Source organism: Aquarana catesbeiana, linkage group LG03 (assembly GCF_042186555.1).
Source record: "Aquarana catesbeiana isolate 2022-GZ linkage group LG03, ASM4218655v1, whole genome shotgun sequence".
Lineage (NCBI taxonomy): Eukaryota > Metazoa > Chordata > Amphibia > Anura > Ranidae > Aquarana > Aquarana catesbeiana.
The window spans coordinates 559,420,899-559,444,879 of record NC_133326.1 but is presented as its reverse complement, the minus strand read 5'-3'; the positions used below and the strand labels follow the sequence as shown (position 1 = coordinate 559,444,879).

General features: G+C 44.0%; 1 protein-coding gene across 2 annotated transcripts in view; it reads left to right on the top strand.

The window, feature by feature from the left end:
- The first annotated feature begins 476 nt into the window (after positions 1-476).
- The window catches only part of RASSF8 (Ras association domain family member 8), a 123,421-nt gene continuing 99,916 nt past the window's right edge, over positions 477-23,981 (top strand). Inside the window, exons 1-2 of one of the 2 annotated variants that reach the window (XM_073621762.1) lie at positions 477-712; positions 9,098-9,201. The gene's annotated coding sequence lies outside the window, so the exon portion shown is untranslated. The remainder of the gene's footprint in view (positions 713-9,097; positions 9,202-23,981) is intronic. The other variant, XM_073621761.1, reaches the window with a different exon arrangement.

Here is a 23,981-nt window from a genome sequence, read left to right as displayed (position 1 = left end):
CACAGTGGCTGCGTTTGATGGGCACAGTAGCGGCGTTTAATGGGCACAGTGGCGGCGTTTGATGGGCACAGTGGCGGTGTTTGATGGGCACAGTGGCGGCGTTTGATGGGTGTTTGCGCCCCCACCAAAAAAATTTGAGCACCTGCTGCCACTGACTCTCAGGTAAATGTTACTGAAAATCACTGCACTCCAATCACTTTAAAAAGAATAGCAGAGAGTTAGCACATGATGTAGCTAGGATCTAGAGAAGGAAGGATGGTGTATGTATGGTGTATGTATGTTGTATGTATGGTGTATTGGTACACGATGATGGTCTGTCTCCGATAATCAGGACACTGGAAGCTGTGCGGAGTGCAGAGCAAACTTTCTACATAGTGAGGGAGGAGGAGTGAGTGGGCGGGGTTGCGAGTATACAGGAGGAGGAGCTGTCCGCTCTCGGGAATGTCTCATGGGAAGGGCGGGGTCACTTAGTGAGAGGGGCGGAGAGTAGGCGGAGCTTTGCTCCCGCATTGACACTGTAGAGTGCGTCCAGCGCAGATCGCAGTGATCTCCTCCTCCATCACACAGTCCGGAGAGAGAGCGAGAGAAGACAGAACTTCTACAAGTAACTTCCCCGCACTAAATCCCCGGGATCTCTCCAGGATTACACCGAGCCGGCCAGTGTGGAGCCCGGAGAGCCGAGCCCAGCATCCCGACTGCGGATTCCACAACTGTGAGTAACTCCGAGCCGAGAGAGAGAGAGACTCCCCCCTCCCCCTCTGTACTCCCCGCACTGTGCCCCAGCCTGAGATCAGAGCTCACTACTCCGACTACAAACACCTCCCCCCCCCCAGTGTAACATTGTATTAGGACTACACCCCCCCCCTCCCAATGTAACATTGTATGAGGACTACAACCCCCCCCCCCCCAGTGTAACATTGTATTAGGACTACACCCCCCCCCCCCAGTGTAACATTGTATTAGGACTACACCCCCCCCCCCAGTGTAACATTGTATTAGGACTACAACCCCCCTCCCAATGTAACATTGTATGAGGACTACACCCCCCCCCCCCAGTGTAACATTGTATTAGGACTACACCCCCCCCCCCAGTGTAACATTGTATTAGGACTACAACCCCCCTCCCAATGTAACATTGTATGAGGACTACAACCCCCCCCCCCAGTGTAACATTGTATGAGGACTACAACCCCCCCCCCAGTGTAACATTGTATGAGGACTACAACCCCCCCCCCAGTGTAACATTGTATGAGGACTACAACCCCCCCCCCCATGTAACATTGTATGAGGACTACAACCCCCCCCCAGTGTAACATTGTATTAGGACTACACCCCCCCCCAGTGTAACATTGTATTAGGACTACAACCCCCCCCCCAGTGTAACATTGTATGAGGACTACAACCCCCCCCCCCCCCAGTGTAACATTGTATTAGGACTACAACCCCCCCCCCAGTGTAACATTGTATGAGGACTACAACCCCCCCCCCAGTGTAACATTGTATGAGGACTACAACCCCCCCCCCCCCAGTGTAACATTGTATGAGGACTACAACCCCCCCCCCAGTGTAACATTGTATTAGGACTACAACCCCCCCCCCCATGTAACATTGTATTAGGACTACAACCCCCCCCCCAGTGTAACATTGTATGAGGACTACAACCCCCCCCCCCAGTGTAACATTGTATGAGGACTACACCCCCCCCCCCCCCCCAGTGTAACATTGTATGAGGACTACACCCCCCCCCAGTGTAACATTGTATGAGGACTACACCCCCCCCCCAGTGTAACATTGTATGAGGACTACACCCCCCCCCCAGTGTAACATTGTATGAGGACTACACCCCCCCCCCAGTGTAACATTGTATGAGGACTACACCCCCCCCCCCAGTGTAACATTGTATGAGGACTACACCCCCCCCCCCAGTGTAACATTGTATGAGGACTACACCCCCCCCCAGTGTAACATTGTATGAGGACTACACCCCGCCCCCAGTGTAACATTGTATGAGGACTACACCCCCCCCCCAGTGTAACATTGTATGAGGACTACACCCCCCCCCCCCAGTGTAACATTGTATGAGGACTACACCCCCCCCCCCCCAGTGTAACATTGTATGAGGACTACACCCCCCCCCAGTGTAACATTGTATGAGGACTACACCCCCCCCCCCCCCCAGTGTAACATTGTATGAGGACTACACCCCCCCCCCCCCAGTGTAACATTGTATGAGGACTACACCCCCCCCCCCCAGTGTAACATTGTATGAGGACTACACCCCCCCCCCCCCAGTGTAACATTGTATGAGGACTACACCCCCCCCCCCCAGTGTAACATTGTATGAGGACTACACCCCCCCCCCCCCCAGTGTAACATTGTATGAGGACTACACCCCCCCCCCCCCCCAGTGTAACATTGTATGAGGACTACACCCCCCCCCCCCCCCCCCAGTGTAACATTGTATGAGGACTACACCCCCTCCCCCCCCCCCAGTGTAACATTGTATGAGGACTACACCCCCTCCCCCCCCCCAGTGTAACATTGTATGAGGACTACACCCCCCCCCCCCCCCAGTGTAACATTGTATGAGGACTACACCCCCCCCCCCCCCAATGTAACATTGTATGAGGACTACACCCCCCCCCAGTGTAACATTGTATGAGGACTACACCCCCCCCCCCCAGTGTAACATTGTATGAGGACTACACCCCCCCCCCCCCAGTGTAACATTGTATGAGGACTACACCCCCCCCCCCCCAGTGTAACATTGTATGAGGACTACAACCCCCCCCCCAGTGTAACATTGTATGAGGACTACACCCCCTCCCCCCCCCAGTGTAACATTGTATGAGGACTACACCCCCCCCCCCCCAGTGTAACATTGTATGAGGACTACACCCCCCCCCCCCCCCAGTGTAACATTGTATGAGGACTACACCCCCCCCCCCCCCCCCAGTGTAACATTGTATGAGGACTACACCCCCTCCCCCCCCCCAGTGTAACATTGTATGAGGACTACACCCCCTCCCCCCCCCCCAGTGTAACATTGTATGAGGACTACACCCCCTCCCCCCCCCCCAGTGTAACATTGTATGAGGACTACACCCCCCCCCCCCCCCAGTGTAACATTGTATGAGGACTACACCCCCCCCCCCCCCCAGTGTAACATTGTATGAGGACTACACCCCCTCCCCCCCCCCCAGTGTAACATTGTATGAGGACTACACCCCCTCCCCCCCCCCCCCCCAGTGTAACATTGTATGAGGACTACACCCCCTCCCCCCCCCCCCCAGTGTAACATTGTATGAGGACTACACCCCCCCCCCCCCAATGTAACATTGTATGAGGACTACACCCCCCCCCCCCAATGTAACATTGTATGAGGACTACACCCCCCCCCCAGTGTAACATTGTATGAGGACAGATGACCTCTTGCCCTGTACCCCACCAAACAGACCTATACTTATCTCACTGTACCCCATAACTGGGGGGCCTACGTTGTGCTGCCCCAGTTCCCCACCAAAATGATCTTGGGGAAACTCTTGCTCTTTGCACTTATAAAACAATGGGTGCAATTTACTGAAACTGGAGCAGATTTGCATCTTAACCAATCAGCGTCTATCTTGCCTTTGTTCAGTTAAACTTTGAAAATGAAAGATAGAAGCTGATTGGTTGCCAGGCACAGCTGCTCCAGATTCTGGTCGCTCTAGTCTTAATAAGTTCCTCCCAATGTGTTCTCACTCCCGGGTAAAAAGCATTGTGAGTAAAGTGTATGCTTCATACTACGTCCTTCAGAACGTTCTTCTGACTACTGCATAAAGTGCCTACCTCCGTACCGTAGTCTGTAATCGGGTACCTACATTGTGTTCATAGAAGTCACCATCACCATCGTATAGACACATTCTAGCCTATCATCATTTACATCTATTCTCCTCTACCTGCCTATAATCTACACCTCTACCTGTCTATAATAATAATAATAATAGCCATCACAGGTCTCCAAACTTACCAAACAAAGGTCCAGGAGGTCTTCAGCCTTTAGAGGGTTCAGACTGGCCATTGGGTGTAGAAAATCTTCCAGCATTAGCAGGAATAAACAAATTTACATAGTGCTTGTGCCCCGTTGTGGGCGGAATAGTGCCCCGTTGTGGGTGGCGGTGGGTGGAATAGTGCCCCGTTGTGGGTGGCGGTGGGTGGAATAGTGCCCCGTTGTGGGTGGCGGTGGGTGGAATAGTGCCCCGTTGTGGGTCGCGGTGGGTGGAATAGTGCCCAGAGGACCGGATAAAAACAAAAAACGCACCACAGTTTGACCACCGCTGATCTAGATCTATTTTGCTCCTCTGTATGTTGTTGTTGTTAATAATATTATTCAGGATTTATAAAGCTCCAACGGTTTGTGCAGCACTTTACATGAGGGAAGACAGTAGAGTTACAATTCAATAGACTGTACATGAGCCGTACTCCCCCGAGAATCCCTTCCAGTAATATTGTGTCTAAACCTTGTTACAGCAACTATATAATCCTTTCTAATCACATTTAAGCTGCATCTCTGCATACCCATTTCTGGAGCTAGCAGGTCAAGCTGGCACTTGTAGTACCTTGAAGGTTCCATTCTGACCTGCCATTGCCCCCAGTACATTCTATATAGTGATATCGTGTGTGTGTCTGGTTTAGCTGTACTGGGATATTTAAAGGGTCAGTAGTGAATTTTTGGTAATCTAGTGTATTTCTGGACTCATATACGGTACTCCCTCAGATTTCTGGACTGATTTATACGGTACGCCCTCAGATTTCTGGACTGATTTATACGGTACACCCTCAGATTTCTGGACTGATTTATACGGTACGCCCTCAGATTTCTGGACTGATATATACGGTACGCCCTCAGATTTCTGGACTGATCTATACGGTACTCCCTCAGATTTCTGGACTGATCTATACGGTACGCCCTCAGATTTCTGGACTGATCTATACGGTACGCCCTCAGATTTCTGGACTGATCTATACGGTACGCCCTCAGATTTCTGGACTGATCTATACGGTACGCCCTCAGATTTCTGGACTGATCTATACGGTACGCCCTCAGATTTCTGGACTGATCTATACGGTACGCCCTCAGATTTCTGGACTGATCTATACGGTACGCCCTCAGATTTCTGGACTGATCTATACGGTACGCCCTCAGATTTCTGGACTGATCTATACGGTACGCCCTCAGATTTCTGGACTGATCTATACGGTACGCCCTCAGATTTCTGGACTGATCTATACGGTACGCCCTCAGATTTCTGGACTGATCTATACGGTACGCCCTCAGATTTCTGGACTGATCTATACGGTACGCCCTCAGATTTCTGGACTGATCTATACGGTACGCCCTCAGATTTCTGGACTGATCTATACGGTACGCCCTCAGATTTCTGGACTGATCTATACGGTACGCCCTCAGATTTCTGGACTGATCTATACGGTACGCCCTCAGATTTCTGGACTGATCTATACGGTACGCCCCTCAGATTTCTGGACTGATCTATACGGTACGCCCCTCAGATTTCTGCACTGATCTATACGGTACGCCCCTCAGATTTCTGCACTGATCTATACGGTACGCCCCCCAGATTTCTGCACTGATCTATATGGTATGCCCCCCAGATTGCCTTGCTCTGTCCCATCTTTCCCACCAGACGTAATCACCTTGACATCCGATGAACTGCAAGTGCCAGCCAGCCCCGAGTACATTCAGACTTGTCCTTGTAACGGCTGTGAGACTCCTATTTCTATCCCGTCTTGTAAGGACATAATTGTTTTCTTAGTACAACATCCAGGCAGAGATGGCCGGGAGAGACTTGTGAAATCACTTCCAGGGACACTTCTGCTGAGTCCGTTCAAAGCCCCATTAACTTCCTGTAAACACAATTAGAAGCCATTAAACTGGAATGTAAACACCATTTCCACCTCGATATATTTGTAGATTATGGTGGCAATTCTGATCAACTTAGGCCACAAAGTAACATAATTCGTTGCGCAAAGTCCGAGTTTTGTCATTTCTGAAGACCTATAACAAGAGGAAGCGATTTCCTTTAGGACGTGTCACTGTTCCTTTTAAATAGTGGGCAGTTGTCACTTTTACATATGTGTCATCTGCACCATGGATCAGGCCATGTTTTCAGTTTCCAGTAGTGGGCTGCCATTGCTGGCCTCCTAAAAACGCTAGTTGCCTGGCTGTTAGGCTGGTTACACACAATGTCCAGCTGAGGTTTGCACTCCGGAGTTCGATGTGTTTTTTTTTTTTTCACCGGTTCAGATGCAAATTTTTACTTTATTTCGCACCCTGAACCAGACCTAAAATCGCACAGGACTTTTTTCAAAAATGGATCGTGGCCGCCCCGGACATGTGTGAACCGGCTCCATTGAAATGAAAGCTGGTCCAGTTCACACGTTATGCGAATCAGATGCCGTTCAAAACGCATCTGATTTGCATATATGTGAACAGAGCCTTAAAGTTCATCTAAATCCAAGGGAAAAAAAAAAAACCTGTTCTGTATATTGCAGCATACTGGTCCTCAGATGTGGTGGCTGCATTCGTTTTTTTTGTTTTTTTTTTTTAATTTTTGTTTTGTTTGTTGTTTTTGTTTTTTTTTTTGGCTCCTATGTTTTTAACTGATAATCCTACCAGTAACACATTTCCTGCCCTACTATGACACTGCTCACTTGCTCTGCTGAAGGAGAGGCATTGTCCTCCTGATTTGGACTGCAAACACCCCCCCTCAACTCATCACCATAACAAAGAGGGGAGTTGGTTTGTAGGTCACAGAAGAAAATCCGGTATCATTGAGATTTCAGCTCAGTACGTGAGAAGGACACGATTTCTAGCAAGGTCAACAGGTGTTTTTCTGTACTTGCAGGAAATGTGCTTGGCCTGAAAATGAATGAGCATCTAAAGACTGGTTCTCTGCGATTTATATTACATTTCTTATACCTCTGTAGTGCTCAGCAGGCACTACCACTCGCCATATGCGACCCATTCAAGTGAACTGGGCCGCACTTCAACCACCCTGCAATCGCACAGTTGTTATGCAGTAGCCCGGAATTTAGAGGGTTAAAACAGGCAGGGAGGAGGTGATGCAACTCCTCCTTACCGCCTGTCAAATGCTGACTCCTCCTTACCGCCTGTCAAATGCTGACTCCTCCTTACCGCCTGTCAAATGCTGACTCCTCCTTACCGCCTGTCAAATGCTGTTTCATGAGCGATCTGAACGCGGATCACTCTTCAGAGAGCACTGTAAGTGTAAATGAGCCCTTAAGTCTGGCCATACATGATACAATTTTTTTTCTTGTACAATTTTCTGTTATTTACCAAAACCATATAATATGAGGTCAGACCTAAACACTTTCAATTTGTATACAGTCAGACAGGCCCTTGCACTACATAGTTGAAGGTAAATCTAAAGAAAATTGAACAAGAAAATTGTATAATGTATTGCCAGCTTAAGATGCGGGTGCTTTGCCAAGGCACCGCAAAAAAGACATCAATCTATTTAAAATTGAGTGGGCTGCTTTACCGCAGCGTACATTGAAGAGAAATTTCACTCTCTCAATCCAAATTGATTATTTTTAATCCTCCTACAAACATTCGTAAACAGATGGGAAAGTATATCATAATTACTTGTGTTAAACTTATTTTTATTTATTTATTTATTTTACGTTACTTCCTGGTTTCTTTCCTTGGCAAATAATGTCCTAGATCCCAGGAGTCTTCAGGAGAAGAGGAGGGGTTTTCTCAGCCCAACACACTTTCATGCATGCTTGAGCTAAGGGCAGATGGATTCTAGGAAGTAAACTCTTTTTTTTACTCAAGATGGGCAGAAATGCTAGGGGGGGTTTTCAAAGTAATTTCTTAGCAAAATAAAGCATGGAGAGATGGATGGATGGGGGAGTTTGCTTTGAATAATAAAAATGAATTGAATAGTGTTTTAGATTTGTGGTGCTCAGATGCAGTGAAGACCTGCTTTAATATGTGACCTATGCACAATAATGGGCATGCAGTAACGCACAGCAGTTATATGAACCTGACCTCATGATACACAGAATGCATTCAGCATAAAAACATGCCAAAGTGTCAAACAGGATTAATGGTGAGGGGGTGGGTGGGGGCGATCTAGCGCGCTAGATCTAAGAACTCGGCAGGCAATTTAATCCGCAAGACTCCACTTATCAGTTTTGGGTGTACTGTCCCTTTAACAACATACACGCTGCCTGTTTGTTTTGCTTCCCCTGCAGGAAATCGTGAATTGCTGTCCCGACGTTGTGAACAATGGGTTTTCTCCAGCGCTGTCTGGTTAGAACTTTCCCCCAGCAGTGGATTTGTGTTTGTCGTGATTGTGGCATCTGCTGTCTGCAGTGCAATCCTTCCATCCACCGTCCTAGTAATCTCGATCTGCCCAGGGCAAGGAGGATTTAATCGACTGATCCCTAACCCTTTCAGAGACAGCCTGATCTGTGCTGAACTCCGCTCAGACGAGTCGAAGGATTCTGTTTACTGTAGAGTTTTGTAGTTGTCATTCTTTTCTGATTTACAACTGCAATTTCCTAATAATCGCAGAGTTTGCTTCGTCCCGTTATGTGGGATGAGGGCATTGTGCTGGAATAGGTGTGAATCATAATCCAGAGGATGCGAATCATTAGACGGGGCTCTGGAAGATTTTCATGTGATTGCTGCTTGCCTCTGCAGTATGGCAGACGGTCTAGGCAGAGGGGACTGCAGTTTGTACCAAGCCAAAAAAAAAAAAAAGCTGCCAAGTTTATAATCTTCAAAACAACACAGATTTTCTTTTTTTTTTTCCCACGACTAGCCTTTACCATCGCCACGTCGAGTCATCCCAGACCGCACTGTGGACGGAGTTTAAAGGGCTGGGATGCATAATTAAGCCAACAAGCCTGTCTTGTGTGTGTGGTGTTTTTTTATTTTTTGATGAGGTTGTTTTGCTTGTGAAATAGGGCCAGGGATTTAATTAAAAGGCCTCCAAACTTGGTCACCGTAGACACGTATTCGTTTGTGTAAGTGGGACGTGTTGACTAAGCTTTTTTTTTTTTCTAGGATGCATTTACTGGAAGTACTTAAAGGGGCCCTACTGTCCAAATGTGGGAAGTTTACAGATCAAGCTGTATGAGTTGGCTTGGCATATCTGCCCATCTATTTTGGTAGACATTTGTTTTTTATTGGCATATTTATTGTATAGATCAAAAATGGGATAGTGTGAGAAAAATGCTTGAACACCCTCACCCGACCCCACTTCTCTGGAGGTGTCACTTCAGGGCAGCTGGAAAACCTTTTTATTACGTTGGAAGAAATCACTGTACAAAAATGATCAGTTGAAAAATTAAATAACATATATTTTTTTAAATTTGATCCCTCAACTGTGTGTGTGTGTGTGTGTGTGTGTGTGTGTGTGTGTGTGTGTGTGTGTGTGTGTGTGTGTATATATATATATATATATATATATATATATATATATATATATATATATATATATATATATATATATATAGTGAGTACACCCCCCTAAGTGAAAATGTCCTTCTTGGGCCCAACGTGTCAATGTTTTGTGTGGCCACCATTATTTTCCAGCACTGCCCTAACCCTCTTGGACATGGAGTTCACCAGAACTTCACAGGTTTTCACTGGAGTCCTCTTCCACTCCTCCATGACAAGATCATGGAGTTGGTGGATGTTAGATACCTTGCGCTCCTCCACCTTCCATTTGAGGATGCTCAATAGGGTTTAGGTCTGGAGACACGCTTGGTCAGTCCATCACCTTTACCCTCAGCTTCTTTGGCAAGGCAGTGGTCGTCTTGGAGGTGTGTTTGGGGTCGTTATCATGTTGGAATACTGCCCTGCGGCCCAGTCTCTGAAGGGAGGGGATCATGCTCTGCTTCAGTATGTCACAGTACATGTTGGCATTCATAGTTCCCTCAGTGAACTGTAGCTCCCCAGTGCTGGCAACACTCATACAGCCCCAGACCATGACACTCCCACCACCGTGCTTGACTGTAGGCAAGACACACTTGTCTTTGTACTCCTCACCTGGTTGCCGCCACACACACTTGGCACCATCTGAACCAAATAAGTTTATCTTGGTATCATCAGACCACAGGACATGGTTCCAGAAATCCATGTCATTAGTCTGCTTGTCTTCAGCAAACTGTGTTTGCAGGCTTACCTGTGCATCTTCTTTAGAAGAGGCTTCCTTCTGGGACGATTGCCATGCAGACTAATTTGATGCAGTGTGCGGCATATGGTCTGAGCACTGACAGGCTGACCCCCCCCCCCCCCCCCCACAGCCTCTGCAGCACTCATACGTCTGTTTCCAAAAGACAACCTCTGGATATGACGCTGAGCACATGCACATGCCCTCAACTGCTTTGGTCGACCATGACGAGGCCTGTTCTGAGTGGAACCTGTCCTGTTAAACTGCTATATGGTCTTGGCCACCATGCTGCAGCTCAGTTTCAGGGTCTTGGCAATCTTCTTATAGCCTAGGCCATCTCTTTGTAGAGCAGCAATTCTTTTTTCAGATCCTCAGGGAGTTCTTTGCCATGAGGTGCCATGTTGAACTTCCAGTGACCAGTATGAGGTTGTGAGAGCGATAACAAGTCACATGACACCGGGGAGGGAAAATGGCTAATTGGGCGCAATTTGGACATTTTCCCTTAGGGGTGTACTCACTTTTGTTGCCAGCGGTTTAGACATTAATGGCTGTGTGAATTATTTTGAGGGGACAGCAAATTTACACTGTTATACACTCACTACTTTACATTGTAGCAAAGTGTCATTTCTTCAGTGTTCAGTCACATGAAAAGATATTATAAAATATTTACAAAAATGTGAGGGGTGTACTCACTTTTGTGAGATACTGTTATATATTATAGTGTGTGAGATAGATGCAGTGAAATATCGGCCGAAAATGGTGGCGTTGGCATTATGCCGATAAGAGAAAAAGGTGCTCATAATGGCACAGAAAATGCCACAATTTTACTGTGCTTATATTATGTTTTTTCATAGCTCATGTAACTCAAAAACCACATTTGGGGGGAAAAAAAAAAAGTAGCACTGTTGCATTTTTGTTGCAGTTATTTTTACCAACCAAAAATGCAGCAAGCAAGATTTTTAACACCACAACAGAAGCGCAACAGACCAGACCCTTTAAATTACATTTATAGGGAATTTAAAGGGATACATCTATCTAGAGCTTTTCTTGCACTAAATGTACCAATAATGGCCGACAATAAATTCCCAAGTCTTTTAAATTCCTATGAATTAAAAAGTCAAACATAATACAATCCGATATAGATAGATAGCTATATCTCCCCTTGCAAAAGTATTCACCCCCCCTGGCTTTTTACCTATTTTGTTACATTACAGCCTTTAGTTCATTGTTTTGTTTTTTTTAATCTGAATTATATGTGATAAATCAGAACACAATAGTTTAAATTGGTGAAGTAAAATTAGAAAAATATCTACATAAAACAATTTTTCAGAAATAAAAAACTGATAATTGGCATGTGCGTATGTATTCACCCCCTTTTTTGTTATGAAGCCCATGAAAAGCTCTGGTGCAACCAATTACCTTCAGAAGTCACATAATTAGTGAAATGATGTCCACCTGTGTGCAATCTAAGTGTCACATGATCTGTCATTACATATACACACCTTTTTGAAAGGCCCCAGAGGCTGCAACACCTAAGCAAGAGGCACCACTAACCAAACTGCCATGAAGACCGAGGAACTCTCCAAACATAAAAAGGACAATGTTAAGTACAAGTCAGGGTTAGGTTATAAAAAAAAAAATATCCAAATCTTTGATGATCCCTAGGAGCACCATCACATCTATCATAACCAAATGGAAAGAACATGGCACAACAGCAAACCTGCCAAGAGACGGCCTCACACCAAAACTCACAGACCGGGCAAGGAGGGCATTAATCAGAGAGGCAGCACAGAGACCTAAGGTAACCCTGGAGGAGCTGCAGAGTTCCACAGCAGAGAATAGAGTATCTGTATATAGGACAACAATAAGTCGTATTCTCCATAGAGTTGGGCTTTATGGCAGAGTGGCCAGAAGAAAGCCATTACTTGCAGCAAAAAAACAATGGCACGTTTTGAGTTTGCGAAAAGGCATGTGGGAGACTCCCAAAATGTATGGAGGAAGGTGCTCTGGTCTGATAAGACTAAAATTGAACTTTTTGGCTATCAAAGAAAACACTATGTCTGGCGCAAACCCAACACATCACATCACCCAACAATCACTATCCCCACAGTGAAACATGGTGGTGGCAGCATCATGCTGTGGGGATGTTTTTCAGCACTTGGGACAGGGAAACTGGTCAGATTTGAGGGAAAGATGGATGGTGCTAAATACAGGGATATTCTTGAGCAAAACCTGTACCACTCTGTGTGTGATTTGAGGCTAGGACGGAGGTTCACCTTCCAGCAGGACAATGACCCCAAACACACTGCTAAAGCAACACTTGAGTGGTTTAAGGGGAAACATGTAAATGTGTTGGAATGTCCTAGTCAAAGCCCAGACCTCAATCCAATAGAAAATCTGTGGTCAGACTTAAAGATTGCTGTTCACAAGCGCAAACCATCCAACTTGAAGGGGCTGGAGCAGTTTTGCAAGGAGGAATGGGCAAAAATCCCAGTGGTAAGATGTGGCAAGCTCATAGAGACTTATCCAAAGCAACTTGGAGCTGTGAGAGCCGCAAAAGGTGGCTCTACAAAGTATTGACTTTAGGGGGGTGAATAGTTATGCACATTGACTTTTTCTGTTATTTTGTCCTATTTGTTTGCTTCACAAATAAAAAAAAAAAAAAAAAACTTCAAAGTTGTGGGCATGTTCTGTAAATTAAATGATGCAAATCCTCAAACAATCCATGTTAATTCCGGGTTGTGAGGCAACAAACACAAAAAGTGTGTGTGTGTGTATATATATATTGTATGTATATGTGTGTATATGTATGTATATATATATATATATATATATATATATATATATATATATATATATATATATATATATATATATATATATATATATATATATATATATATATATATATATATATATATATTATATATATTAATTTTTTTTTTTATACCCTGGATTTCAATAACTCCAGACCTCCCCACAATGGGAGGGTAATAGACAAAAGTTTTCAAACATATCCATAAAGTTAGTGACCAGATATATCACAAAAATCTAAATTAAAATATAAAAATGGTGTCAATAATATGACACCTATAGTGCAGTTGATGAGCAACCTAATTCTAAATGTGGTGTAATACTCGTCAGGCAGGACTGTTAACAAAACATTTGTGTGATAAAACAATGGTCAACAACCTTGAAAAACACTTAAAGAGCCACCACACACACACACTGGTCACTATATAAAGTATAGTACAGTACTTGGGGTCAGTCCTAGCAGATCAATTTCCTAGCTCCGTGTATCTATCAAACTTTTTAAAGAAAAAGCTGCATATAAATGCATATACCTGGCCATACATGCAGTCTGGTAGTATTAAAGGCAAGTACAAGGGTCCGTCTGATTAGATATAGATTGGGTGACATGTTTAGGTAGGCCCATATGTCACATAGTGCAAATACTGTATATAAATTGTATAATCTCCTGTGTAACCAGCTTTGCAGAGACTGCAGCAAGAGGATTGAGATTCCTCTTCATGTTACAAAAGAGTGAGTCTTCATGGCTGAGGGGGGTAGAGCAGGGAGCTTTCAATAGCATTCAGCTAATAGAATCCTGAAATGATCGAAGGCTGCCCATACATTATATAAAAAAAAAAAATGTATTCCACCATCCACACAAGCCTTCGCCTTCACTGCCAGAATACACTGATCAGTGCTGCAGCTGGTTGGCTACAGCACTGATCAAACAAATATTTTACAGAAAGACTGTTTGTGAGAAGTCAATCATTTTGGATCAGAGGAACGGCCATAGATGGATCAAAATTCAGCTGGTTCTTGCTGAACCGGCTGAATCTCAATCCAACTATGGTCAGTTTAATAAGACTGGAAGTGCTTCAACCCCCCTGTAATCCCCCTCCCCCATAACCAAACATATGTATTAGGTGAACTCTAAACAGAACAGCTTGCTGAGATTGATACCTGTGTATAGCAAGAAATGTCTATAGTTTTTGGTTATGTGAGCTGTACTGAGGAGAGCCTGGGGGCAGAATTTTTCTCTTCAGTATAGGTATTTTAGTTTTTTCTTTTTTTTTTTTTTTTTTTTTTTTTTTTTCTTTCTGTACATTTATATGTCCATTCTGACAGGACTGCTAATGTTACCCTGTCAAAGTGTATGTAAAGCCAGAATTTATTATTGGATTTTTGTTTTGTCAAGGAGATTTTACTTTACTTCCTGTCCCAGAGACCCACAATAGAGAAGTAGGAGGAAATTCTCTCTCGATCGATCTCTCTCCCCCTCTCCCCCCATAACAGGAGAATGACTGGCTCCCTATGTGCGTCTTTTGGCTTTGATTCAGGCATAGATTCATCCCTGAAACAGGGCACAGGGACGCACGGCGCTCCTGTGCGATCCACAGCCGGTTCCAGTGTAAACCGAGCCTAAAAGATTTGTCCTCTTCCTGTACAGGTGACAACATTTTCTGTAGTAAAGACAAAGGTTACATCAACAAATACCACTGTGGACACAGACCGCATAAAAACCCAATAGATAATAATTCTTTCTCTCCCTATCCTAAACTGTGAACCATTGAAGTCTATGGAGCCAGAAAAAAGTCCCTGGCCCTTTCCATAAAATGCACAGATGTGAACGTAGGAAACCATGTTAAATGGACTGTTTTGTGTGTGTTTGCAAAGCTGAAAACGCACTAAAAAATGCATAAGTTTGAATCGGGCCTTTAATTTTTTTTTTTTTTTTCAGCGTTCGAGTTGCAAACCGTACTTTTTTTAAAGAGGATTTTTTTTCAAACTTTTTCAGCTAGCACTAAACAGATTGGGGTTACATAAAAGGCTTCTAACTGGCTGTGTGACCTCAGCTATTCGGGTGGGTCCGATTCTCCCAATTATAGATGGATTACTGCCACGGGATCTAAGTGGGTCAGAAATGTAACGCCACAATGTTTTGAGTGATATTGCAGGATGGAAAGTACCACAAGCCAAAAAAATAAAAATGTCCTTGGCGGGGCAGTAAATTCTTAATGTTCCTTGCTGTTATCGATTTCCCTCATGCTTAACGTGTGTGTGTGTTTTTTTTTTTTTTTTTTTTTTTTTTTGTTATGAAAGCTGTTTAGCTAGTTTTATTCAGATGGACCCTGAATTTTTTTATGTACCATAAAGCTGACCATACTCTTAAAGCTTTAAGCCTGAGAACTGAGCAATCAAGTGACCACTGATTTCTCAGTTCTCAGGTCCACTCTGAGCACTGTCAGTCACCACACTTTGCTCTGCCCCTCCAGCACTCACTGAAGCACTGGGCACAAGAGGGTATGGGAACGACTCGTCTCAGGCTCACAGCAGCACTCTGAGAGGCTGAGCCAGCTGCAGCTCATGCATCTGGGTGGATCACAGCATTGTCTGGATCTTTCCAGAGTCTGGAGCAGTTCTGGGTCACAAGAGAGCAGAAGTAAGTGCATTGATTTGACCCACAAGAGCAGTATGACCAAAAGATTTGGCCATACTTTTCTTTGAAAGCAGAACTTGCATGTATGACATCATAGGTGTATGAAGCCTATTGCATTAGGGTGTGCACCCTAAAGCTCAAACACACATGCATGTGTGTGTGTGTCTACATATATATGACCCCGGCAAATTGATCTCTCTGCTGCCACAGTGAAAGAGAAGAGCATAGACACTTCTCTTATGGCAGAGCCAGTAAGAGGTAGATCTTTCACATGTTCCTGCTGCTACACAGAGCGATAATACTAATGCGCATTGGGTGATTAGGGTGTGCCTGGGCACACCCGGCACACACCTATGCATGACATGTCTCTATACAGCGACTGTATAATAAAAAAAAAAAAAAATAGATTTTATCAATAAAATGTCACGTTTGCTCTAAAGTCCAGTTACATTGTCTAGCCTGAGTTGATGCCATCAGTCTGCTGCAGGCAGTAGGAATCATTTCCCCCACTGATCAGACAGCAACATTGTAACTTTTGCACTGTAAAACAACAAAAAGAGGGCGCACCATCCTTGTGCATTACCCAAGTGGTATTTATTGAAATCAAAAAGAAGGAACTATACTCACAAACAAGTGAATAATAAAAGTGCATCAAAGTCCAAAACTGGATGCAGAGCAACCAGGCCACCGGGACCGTGTGCGGCACGCCAGAGAACCTTCCAGATGGCTGACGCGTTTCGAGGGGGGATCCCCTCTTCCTCAGAGGCGCCCACTTGGGTAATGCGCAGCGATGGTGCGCCCTCTTTTTGTTGTTTTACAGTGTCTCTATTGGGTGTCCTCTGACCCTTGAAGGGCAGCAAGGCCTGTGCATCTACTGGAAGTCTTTGATATTCTAGGCTATTTCCATTGCCGTTTCACCACTTTTGAGCGCAAGAGATTTTGCTTGATTGTAACTTTTGCACCAAGTCACACTGAGAAAATACAGTGGGGGCTAGTCTGAATCTGACATTAGTGAACACAGGCAAGAACTGAACAGGCACCAGGATTTGTGATTGTGTCATCTGAGTTGACATCTCAGTCCAGGAGGTAGATGGTGACCTCAGATGATGCCTGAACAAAAATGACTCCGTCCTTCTGTAAAGAAAAGCAGATGAAGGCATTGCCAGGGGGAGTACTGTGATCTCTGGGAGAGGAAGTGTTTGCATATTACTTGACATGCTTGAAGTTAAAGCGGAGCTCCACCCAAAAGAGGAAGTTCTGCTTCCGGATTATGACAGGTACCCGCTTCCGCTCCGAACGCTTAGGAGGTCAGATTGGAAGTTCTCCTCTCTCCCTCACCTGCGGTCTTCTAGGGCACGTGACAGGTCCCAGAAGACTACATCCACCATTCACAATATGCAGTGGGCACTCGGCTGTGAAGCCGCAAGCTGTCACAGCCGAGTGCCCATAATGAAGATGCCGGGGAAAGCAGACAGCGGGTGAGACAGACTGGGGTGAGCATACCACTGGATCGTGGCACAGGGAGTGGCTGTTTTTTAAAAGTCAGCAGCTACAGTTTTTATAGCTGCTGACTTTTATTTTTTTCCACAGGAGACTGGAACTCCGCTTTAACATAAATATACCTAATGGCAGGTCCACTTGGACCAGTATGTATCTGGATGGAGGTCCATGTCTGCTTATCTAAAGGTGTGAAAGCAGGCGGGTCAACATGACTGCCAGGTAGTTAAATCTTTAGATGTAGAAGTCAGTGACAGGCTGTATTTTTCTCGTTTAACAGGTTTGTTTTAAAGTGAAGCTGTGCCCATTATTAGGGATTCCCACCATCCCTGTGTTGAGTTCTGGATCTGTATTCCTGCTGTGCTCATTATGAGGGGTTCCCACCATTTTTGTGCCAAGTTCTGGATCTGTGCACCTGCTGTGCCTATTTTAAGGGGGTTTTCACCATCCCTGTGTTGAATTCTCAGCTCTGCATACCTGCTGTGCCCATTATGATGGGTTCCCACCATTTTTGCACCAATTTCTGGGTCTGTGCACCTGCTGTGGCCTTTTTCAGGGGCTCCTGTCATCTATGCTGGATTTCGTTTATATCATTTTCTATAAGGGATAATGTAACAGAAGGAGCTGGAACATGCCACACTTCCAGGTGGACAGGGAGAGAGCCAGGAATGGTGACAGCGCAATCTCACTGTTGGAGCATCCAGGACATATAAGATGGCGGGGACTGACTCTGCCCCTCCATATTCCACCTATATCTAAAATATCACTTTTCAGAGGACTGACCATTTTAAAGCCCATTTCTAGTCACTTTTTTGCATGGAAATGAGGTATAGAAATAAATGTGCATTTGCCTGATTATGTAGCTTGATGTGTGCAGAAGGACAGGCCAACTTCTATTGAGTAGCAGGGTTTCTCCTTTTTCTGGATATAGATATATATATTATTACGTCGTCCTGCATTGCGTTTTGTAGACCTGCGGCGGTTACTTGCTATGTTTTTCGTGTGGCATTCATGCTCTTCTAGGCAGTTCCTCTAAGGAAATGCTTTGTATCCTCAGTATAGCGGCACAAGCTCACTAGAAGAGAGGTCCTTCATGTAGTAATCCCGTAGCGAATAAGTGACAACATTGTAACATCATTCCCTGGGGCGTGTTGATGAATGGGTATATATGGAAGCTACATAGTCGCAGCAGATCCCCCATGGAAAACAAAAATTACATCAAAGCATTTTTACTAATTTATAAAATATTCTCCTGCGAGTTTACATATACATCTGTAAGACACAGAAATCTAAAGGCTGGTTTGAAGGTTATATACTGTGTGTGTGTGTGTGTGTGTGTGTGTGTGTGTACATACCCCTTGACATTTTTCCACGTTTTGTCATGTTACAACCAAAAACATGATGAGTGTTTTTTTTTTTTTTTTTTTTATTGGGATTTTATAGACCAACACAAAGTGGCACATAATTGCGAAGTGGAAGTAAAAAGGTAAACGTTTTTCAAAATTCTTTACAAATACATTTCTGAAAAGTGTGGCGTGCATTTGTATTCAGCCCCCCTGAGTCAATACTTTGTAGAACCCCCTTTCACTGCAATTACAGTTGCAAGTCTTTTTGGGGATGTCTCTACCAGCTTTGCACATCTAGAGAGTGAAATTTTTGCCCATTCTTCTTTGCAAAATAGCTCAAGCTCTGTCAGATTGGATGGAGAACGTCTGTGAACAGCAATTTTCAAGTCTTGCCACAGATTCTCAATTGGATTTAGGTCTGAACTTTGACTGGGCCTCTCTAACACAAGAATATGCTTTGATCTAAACCATTCCATTGTAGCTCTGGCTGTATGTTTAGGGTCGTTGTCCTGCTCCAAGGTGAACCGCCGCCCCAGTCTCAACTCTTGCAGACTCTAAACAGGTTTTCTTCAAAGATTGCCCTGCATTTGGCTCCATCCAGCTTCCCTGTCCCTGCTGAAGAAAAGCATCCCCATAACATGATGCTGCCACCACCATGTTTCACAGTGGGGATGGTGTGTTCAGGGAGATGTGCAGTGTTAGTTTTCCACCACACATTGAGCTTTTTTGCCCTAAAAGCAAAATGCTATTTGGGTCTCATCTGATCAGAGGACCTTTTTCCACATGTTTGCTGTACCCCCACATGGCTTCTTGCAAACAGGACTTATGGATTTCTTTCACCGATGGCTTTCTTCTTGCCACACTTCCAAAAAGGCCAGCTCTCTGGAGTGCACGACTAATAGTTGTCCTGTGGACAGATTATCCCACCTGAGTTGTGGATCTCTGCAGCTCCTCCACAGTGACCATGGGCCTCTTGGCTGCTTCTCGGATTTAATGCTCTCCTTACCCGGCCTGTCGGTTTAGGTGGACGGCCAAGTCTTGGTAGGTTTGCAGTTGTGCCATACTATTTTCATTTTCAGATGATGGATTGAACAGTGCTACGTGAGATGTTCAAAGCTTGGGATATTTTTTTTACAACCTAACCCTGCTTTAAAATTCTCCAACTTTATCCCTGACCTGTCTGGTGTGTTCCTTGGCCTTCCTGATGCTGTTTAAGGTTCACTAACAAACCTCCTGAGGGCTTCACAGAACAGATGCATTTTATACTGAGATTAAATTACACACAGGTGGACTTTATTTACTAATCAGGTGACTTCTGAAGGCAATTGGTTCCACTGGATTTTAGTTAGCGATATCAGAGTAAAGGGGGCTAAATACAAATGCACGCCACACTTTTCAGATATTTATTTGTAAAAAGATTTTGAAAACCAATTATTTTCCTTCCACTTCACAATTATGTGCCACTTTGTGTTGGTCTATCACATAAAAACTCAATAAAAATAAATTTATGTTTTTGGTTGTAAAATGACAAAATGTGGAAAATTTGTGTGTATAAATTATATATGTGAAATAAAGGGGAAACTTTAAAGCTAGTAAGGCAGTCCATAGCAACACAGGTTTCAATGGACATGCACTTTTTAATTTCCCCAGCACACCACAACACCGAGATGGCTCAAATCCATGTGTTGTGTGCCAAAACACTGGTGCATTGTGGTGTGTTGGGGGGGTGTACATTAGGTATGTTAATGGCACAGCAATGCAGCACGCCGTCTTTCTGTGTTGGCATAATATGTAATAAGCCACAACCTGTTAACAGAACCCAGAGATGTGGATTTAGCCGAGGTTTTTGGTCAGTGGTGTTTAACCCTTTCCAGGCAGTAGGAGCTGGCCATTTAAAAGTTTGTACCACCAGTGCTTTTTAATGAATTTTTCTGCAAAGCGATAACTCACAATTTCACTCATTTTGCTTTAATGCGGATATCGATAACAGGACTTGGGGCTGGTTCACACCACAAAAAAAACGGACTACAGATCTGTTCTGGATGCATTTCTGCATGCGTGTTTAACATGATTTTTTGGTGCATTTCCGAATGCATTCCAGATGCATTTTTTTTTTTTTCCTGGTGCATTTTTGATGTGTTTTTTACTGCGTTCCAGTACAGTCCAGTGCAGGAAAAATGCAGCATGTTTGTTTTCTGGAACTGACTGCACTGGTGTGAACTTTGCCATTGGAAATCATATAAGCTACTTTCCATCTTTACTCTACTCATCTTTTTGTGTCCACTGCTGGCGCTCCTGGCTCCGGGAGAGCCTCAGCTCTTGTGCACATTCAGATTCCGAATACTTTATTAATCCCAAAGGGAAATTGTTAAATTTCCACATGTCTGGATTAAGATTGGGCGCAGGTAAGTATGTATGAATGTAAAAAAAACCCTTCAGGCTTTAGACTGGATTCACATCTATGCAGTTTTAGTGCTTTTTGCATTTTCCAGATTTGCACTACAGTCCATTTAACATGCTTTCCTATGGAACACGTTCTGTAGTGAAAGTTTGCAAAAAGCACTAAAAATGCATAGGTGTGAATCCAGCCTTACAACCACTTTAAGCAAACCATAGATTTTCTTTCCTTTAGCCACAGGTTGAGGGCAGGCAGTGTTGATGGAGGAATCCCTCCTGCTGCACTATTGTCTTCTGACAGCAGGTTTCCCAGCTGTCAGAATTCGATGATCACCGACCACGTCGTCGATCATACAAAAAAGAACCCAACAGGCTGGTTGTGAAACAGTCGATCCATGGATCAACTTCAGTACAACCAATCAAAATTTGTCAGGTTCCTCCCAAATTGGACGAAATTTGATCGGTTTATGGCCAGACCCAAGCTGTGGTTGCAGGAAAGAAAATCAGTCTTGAGGGGGGGAAACCCTCCTGCAGAGCCATTGTGTTCTCCCAGCGGGGGAGTTTACATGCAATACATCTATTACATGTATTTACATGCAATAATTGCATGTAAAAGCCAACAGGCTGGTTGTACCCAAGTTGATTGATCAGTCAATTTGGGCACGTTCAAATCTTGGCCGGTTCTATGGCCGGCTTCAGTGTAGTATAAGAAATTATATTTATTTGCAGATGTGGAGTCCTGGAAATTGGTGGTTTGGCAGATCCCAGGAGACTGAAGGCCAGATTTAAAGGTAGCAGATAAATGCATGTTGTCTGGGGAGCTGTAATAGTGAAGTTTAGCACAATCTATAGGACGGGATCCAGCCTCTCCATGACCAGGTAGAAGGTCTGTTCAGCAGCAGTGTCTCATCTGCGGCTGTCATCTCAGGAAGAGTCTTGGCATGAGCTCAGTGAGCTGGAACAGTTTCAGCAACATTCAGGGCGGCTGGCACAGTCGTGTCCTCGGTCAGGTTCTGTCAGTCCCAGGCATCCCTGTGTACTGAAAAGGAATACAGAGTAGGAAATTAAGCGTTCTGGCTATATACATAACAATCACTCATAGATTTGTTTGTTTCTAAATCTTTGGACAGAACATGGGTACAAACATTTTAAAATGTTTTTCTGGGTGGTGGGTTAATGCGCTTTATAACATGCATTTTACGATGTGTCACAGCAGCATTTTGAATTGCACCCCAACACACTAATACAATGGACTACGGTGCACATATAATGTAAGGCACCACAGTGCACAGATGTGAACGATACAAGAAAAGTGTGCCATGCAGCATCTTTGTGTTTCACCCTATTCAACATGAATGGGCTTTTTGACACATTGCATAATAATGAGTGTTAAATACATGTGCATTGATTGCTAGAAAAAAGTTCTCCCATTTTTGCTCTCTTTTGGTCTCTTCCGCTGAAGATACCATTAAAAGTATTTTGTTAAATCTGTTTTTATAAAACAAAACAAATAATTTTTTTTTTTTTTTTTTAGTTTTACTTTTAAGGGCATTTGTATACAACAGGGGTGGGCAACTTCGGCCCTACAGCTTTGGTGAAACTACAAATACCATCGTGCCTCTGCCTCTAGGAGTCATGCCTGTGATTGTCAGGGTCTTGCAATGTCTCATGGCACTTTCAAAACTGCTAGAGGGCTGAGGTTGCCTACCCCTGGTAGGCAACCTCAGTTTCAGTTATTTATACTGCAGATAGAGGTCACACCTTAACCTGTGTAGTGCTTTGCTGTATGGCTGAAACAGGAATGTGGGCATTTATCCTAATACAGTTTGACAAATGACACCATGAAACTCCACAATCAATACAAATCTTATGCAGGTGAAAACCCAAATGCCTTGAGTCAAAAGAAAAGGTGTATGTATGTGTGTGTATATGTGTGTGTATGTATGTGTGTATATATATATATATATATATATATATATATATATATATATATATATATATATATATATATATATATATTATATTATATTATATTGTGTGTTTTTTTTTTTTTTGTGTAGGTATGTAGTTGTTGGGTCCATATATACTGTATATTTGGACACAGGCACAATTTTTTAGTGGTGTGTTTTTTTTTTTTTTTTTTTTTTTTTTTTTTTTCCAGGTAATTACCAAAACATATTCAAGCTATAGTTGTAGAATGGATATGGACTGAAAGTGTACCCTCAAATTAAAGCTCTTAAGAATAGCCACCCCCCTTTTCAAGGGACCAAAAGTAATTGAATCAAAAGTTGTTGCATGGCCAGGTTCTGGGCTACTCCTTCATTGTTTCTTCGTACATTAGGCAGGTCAAAAGGTAAAAGGTCTGGAGTTGACTCTAACGCCCCGTACACACGGTCGGATTTTCCGACGGAAAATGTGTGATAGGACCTTGTTGTCGGAAATTCCGACCGTGTGTAGGCTCCATCACACATTTTCCATCGGATTTTCTGACACACAAAGCTTGAGCAGGCTATAAAATTTTCCGACAACAAAATCCGTTGTCGGAATTTCCGATCGTGTGTACACAAATCTGATGCACAAAGTGCCACGCATGCTCATAATAAATAAAGAGATGAAAGCTATTGGCTACTGCCCCGTTTTTTTTTTATAGTCCCGACGTACGTGTTTTACGTCACCTCGTTCAGAATGATCGGATTTTGTGTGACCGTATGTATGCAAGACAAGTTTGAGCCAACATCCGTCGGAAAAAATCCTAGGATTTTGTTGTCGGAACGTCCGATCAATGTTCTACCGTGTGTACGGGGCAATAATGTGGTATTTGCATTTGGAGTCTATTGCAATGAACCTACATCATGTGTTCAAAAGAGCTGTCCATGCAAGTGAAACAGGCCATTGTAAGGCTTCAAATCTAAACAAATCCATCAGAGATGGCAGCAACATTAGGAGTGGCCAAATCAACAGTTTGGTATGTTCTAAGCAAAGAATGCACTGGTGAGCTCAGCAACATAAAAAGGCTTGGACATCCATGGAAGACAACAGTGGTGGATGATTGCAGGATCCTCTCCTATGGTGAAGAAAAACCCA